This window comes from Penaeus chinensis, chromosome 27 (assembly GCF_019202785.1).
Source record: "Penaeus chinensis breed Huanghai No. 1 chromosome 27, ASM1920278v2, whole genome shotgun sequence".
In the NCBI taxonomy this organism is placed as follows: domain Eukaryota; kingdom Metazoa; phylum Arthropoda; class Malacostraca; order Decapoda; family Penaeidae; genus Penaeus; species Penaeus chinensis.
Genome location: NC_061845.1, coordinates 1,097,917 through 1,102,916, shown reverse-complemented (window position 1 = coordinate 1,102,916; position 5,000 = coordinate 1,097,917). Strand labels below are relative to the sequence as shown.

General features: G+C 31.7%; 1 protein-coding gene across 2 annotated transcripts in view; it reads right to left on the bottom strand.

Annotated features, from left to right (window-relative positions):
• Positions 1-644: 644 nt before the first annotated feature.
• The window catches only part of LOC125039797 (casein kinase I), a 35,003-nt gene continuing 30,647 nt past the window's right edge, over positions 645-5,000 (bottom strand). For both annotated transcript variants that reach the window (XM_047634074.1, XM_047634073.1), the window contains exon 7: positions 645-5,000. This exon is cut by the window's right edge and continues 806 nt beyond it. The gene's annotated coding sequence lies outside the window, so the exon portion shown is untranslated.

The window sequence follows — 5,000 nt, the reverse complement described above, 5'->3', positions numbered from 1 at the left end:
TATATGTATATCTATGTATATATATGTATATCTATGTATATCTATGTATATATAAATATATATATATGTATGTGTATGTGTAAATTACACATATGGGATTTATGCTCCTTTTGCAGGCTTGTGCCATTCTTTGAGAGCAAAACCAACCTATTTTTTTTAGTGCACACACCGATTCAGTTATCAGCTGCACCAATACCTACAGTCATTGCTGACTGTACAAATGATGGGGAATCCTTTAAATTTAACATTCCTAAAGCTACAAATTACCATTTTATTACAACAGATATAGGATACAATCCATATATTGTATATTTCATCATTTTCCCCATCCCTCTTTTTTGTTAGTATATCCCAAAAGGATATAAGCAAGTTCAAGAATATACGGTGATCTTTTATAACACTTTACTGAATTCCATATTCACTATCATCCATCCACTGATACAACTTCTATTGTCTGATGTTGAGTACATCTTGATAAAAATAAAGTTTTTCCTCTACTTTAACTGAATTTATGGTTTATTCTCCTTATGAAATCAAACCATTAAAAAAACGTGGCAACAGAATATAAAAGAAAAGTAAACTTAATATCAAAAGAAATTTCCAGGTTCTTGGTTCATTTTATTGATGTCATTAAAACCCCATGATAATTTTCAGTTTTTATTAGACTACACTTCTATGCAATGCTCTACAGCTTCACGTGACTGAAAAAAGAATGAGTAATGATTTTAGTGAATAAAAGAAAAAAAGAGGGGGGAGAGGGGAGGGTAATTACTCTGGGTCACCCCATAGTATTTCTCTGTGGCAGGGGAAGCATCTGGCAACACTCGGAGCTTTGAAGAAACCAGATACTTTCTTATCACTTGTGCAGGCAAATCTTTAAAAAATCTTTGCCAACTCATTTGACCTTAAAATGATTTTGAATGGTATGCATCACAAACAAACAATTACACACACAAACAAACTCTTTCCTCCTACACCTCTCTTATACTCTATCTTTATGTCTGTGTCTACGCTGTGGATATAAGCGTGATGTATATGAATATATGCAAGTATAAATTTCTATATAAATCTGTGTATGTATTTATTTACGTTTATGACAAAGTATGCATGTGTGTGTGCATGTGTGTATATGTAATTGTGTATTTTAATCATTTTAAACAATACACACCTCTCTTTGTGTGTGTGTGTGTGTGTGTGTGTGTGTGTGTGTGTGTGTGTGTGTGTGTGTGTGTGTGTGTGTGTGTGTGTGTGTGTGTGTGTGTGTGTGTGTGTTAGTGTTACATATGTAGGCATGCATTATAATTCTGTTCATCATAAACAAACATGCACACACAAACACTTACATGAAAGATTAAATCTCGACTTAACCTCGACAATAATAAATGAAAATCCTTCACAATATTATGATCATCCTTTCATCCACACCTACTCAATTTGTTCCTAAAAGTGATCCAAATTTTCAACTGCCAACACTTACAAAATAATTCTGACACGTCACCTTCTTAAATGTATTCAAATATTTCTATATCAGTTACAATTACATTGAGAAAAAAAACAATGCCTGATTTTTTTTGTTTTTTTTTTTGTTTTTTTACATTTTCTTTGTTATGGTTACAAATAACAGAGAAAAAAGGAGGGACAAATATTGTCTTAGACATTACAAAGGTTTACAGATGTTGAAGTTGGTGTCTATGGTTCTTACAGGCAAGTCATGTACACAAACTCTACATATTTTTTTTTGTTTGTTTCTTTGTTATATAATTATTTCTCCTTAAAAATCAAAATAATACAGCAAGATTATTTTTTATAGAAGACACCTTTTTTTTTTCTTTTTTTTTTTTTAGATCTGAACAGAGAGGTGTATTCTTCCAGTACATTTTCTGTGAAGTCCATTTAAAAATGGAAAAAAAATCTTAAAACACTAGTCATCACTTCAAATGCACTTCAAGAAATGTACCAAGTACTGAGAAGCATCATAAATGACCATTAGCTGATGTCTACAATATCAACAGTACTGATGATGATGATTATGGCATTAGAAAATAAATAGTTAAATAAAAGATTACCATAAATCAAAGAATGATAATTAATTCAAAATAATAACAACACTAACAACAACACAGTAATGAAGAACCACCTCTTCTTGAATTAAAAAATAATTAATAAATTAAAAAAAAAATATTGAATGAATGACAAGGGCAAGAGGTTTCCATAAGAACCATCATATCCACACAGTTAAAATGTTTTGCAGTATTGCAAAAAAGAAAAAAAGTCTTCTGTTCTAACAAACCTTTTACAAAGTCAGCTCATAAGAGACCTCACTGAATAATATGGACTTGATTTTAGGGTGATACAGGGGGTGGGGGGGAGAGGGAAGTGGGAGGGGTGCAAGTACAGACAAAACAGATGTCACTAGTTCTTTGCTACAGGATAATAAATGGTCCCACGAGGCACTGGATTTTCATCTCAAAAAAAATAATGGTAGAATAAAATACAAAAATCTATGATAAAAATAAACTAACAGCAATGGTAATTGTTATAATATTAACCACAAACAATAATAAGAGTGATGGTTAATACAATAATACTGAAAAATAATAAATGACAATTATTAATAATAATCAAAGCCAATCAACCAATTTCAAGACGCCGCCAAGGCAGGTGAACAAGCACATGACCTCAAGCAAGCTAGTGGCGACCTATTGAAAAGGGCAAGCCTCAATGCCCTCGCAGAAGAGGGGGACCAGTTCGGTGAAGAAATCCTAAGCAGTAATTACTGTGAGGTCTGCCTTTTTTTTTTTTTTTTTTTTTTTTCCTTTTTTCTTTTTTTTGTGGGAATATACAACTTTTTATTTTGCAGTAAATGTTGTATACATGCAGTATTTTCTAAATAATCATTACTATTTATTTGAAGGAGGGAGGGTCAAATCAGTATAGGAGAGTAGCGGAAAATGTGAAGTTACACGCTCCAGTCCAAGAACTGCAGATGTGGATTCTCAATTGTTGAAGAACAGAAAACCATGGATAAAGTTAACTCAGCCAACAAGAACTTGTCATCCAACCCGTGCAAGCAAGGAAACAGATGTAAAACAGATGATGATGATGATGAGGGGAGAGGGAAGAGGGTCAGCATTTTGTTTTTGTTTTTTTACATCTTTAAAGGAAGGGAAAGAGGGTCAATTATCTGCTATCAGACCTGCCTATTTTCTCATGTTGAGGAGACAGAAAAATCTTTTAGTAATTTAAAAAAGAAAAAAAAAAGAAAAAAAAAAAAAAGAAAAAAAAATGACAGGCAAACTAGACATTCACAGTGGCAAGATAATAAAAGAAGTATGTCATGGGTTAAACACCAGTCAAACCACTTGGAAAAAGCACATCTTGGAGTAAGAAATGGCTAAATGTATGCTGTCCCAACCAACTGAAGTCTAGCACAGTACAAACACACAAAAATATCATTAAAAAAAAAAAAAAAAAAGAGAAAGTCATATATATATATATCACATGGACAGGAGGAGAGGGAGGGGGGGAAGGTATAAAATAAAAAACTGGACGAAAAAGAAGAGAAGGCTAATCTTTCCATACAGAGCACACTCAACTCCTACGCTTAAAGTTAAAAAATAATAATAATAAAAAATAAAAAATAAAGTGCTTACACATCTTTTTCTTTCTTTCTTTTTTGCCCTGCCATCAAATCAGAGGAAGAGGAGAAAAAAAAAGAGAGAAGAAAAGACTTACTTATTCTTTCTACAAAACAAGTCATCAACACGCCTGCCTGTCTGACACATGTTCAACAAGTACACTCAGTTACACTCATTTTTTTTAACAATGTAAGCAGAGGTTATACAAGGAGTTTACAATGGGATTATGTGGGATCATTCTTCTTCCTCATTCTTTCTTTCTTACATTGAGTTCTACTAAAAAAAATGTATACATTAAAAAAAAAAAAAAAAAAAATCTGGAGAACAATATTTAATTAAGAGAATACAAAGAAAAAAAATTAATAATAATAATAATAAAGACAAGAAAAATATTGGAAGGAGCAACAGACCTTAATTACAAAACATCTTATACAATACACAGTTAGACAGACAATGTCTTCATTACAAATCCAAACTAATATGGTCTTAGTCACATCAAAATCATAGACATACTTCTGATTTCCATAAAATAAAAAAAAAAGGAAAGTATCCCTGCATAAAAGACGCAGATTCATAGAAAAAAAAAAAACTCCCGAGAGGAGGTGTGGGGGTGAGGGGTAATGGGCAGTCTTCTTTGTCTATTTCCGCGGGTTACGAACTATCACGTCATAATGAATCCCGCCTCTGCTTTCTCCATCTCAATCTCTCTCGCGTGCACGCACTACATATATATATATAGATATATATATGGACAGATATATATCCAAGACATTATCTTTATCTTCCTTTCAAGTAAGAAGTGCAATATTCTTTTTTTTTTTTCTCTACATACAAAGAAGGTCCCTTCTTATCAAATAAAATTGGCAAAAAAAAAAAAAAAAAAGGGAAAAAACAGCACTACCAAAATAATCCCTTTCCTATGTAGATATATCCATCATTAAATAATTTTTTTTTTTCTTCTTTTTTGTTGTATATTTTTAGTCTAAATTATTCTGGAAATTGTATTCACATATTTTCTTCTTCAATTTCTAAACAGGATGGGCAGGGGTTGGTTTACAGACGAAAGTTACTCCACCAAACGACTTTAACTCAGTAGCTGTGTAGTGGCATTTCTTCTAAACAGTTATGTATATGATATGGCTAAATATAAATGAATGAATTCACCATGAGCTTTTGGTCATGTGGAGAAAAGACACTATTACAACTATAAGACCCATTCATATCCAAAAAACATTTTTGTATTGTATTATCTATTCTTTAAATTTCTCTTATATATATATAACTTCAGCTTGCTTTATTTTTGTGCCATAAAAGCACTAACAAAAATAAGAAAGTCACTGTAAAAAAAATAAAAAAGACATA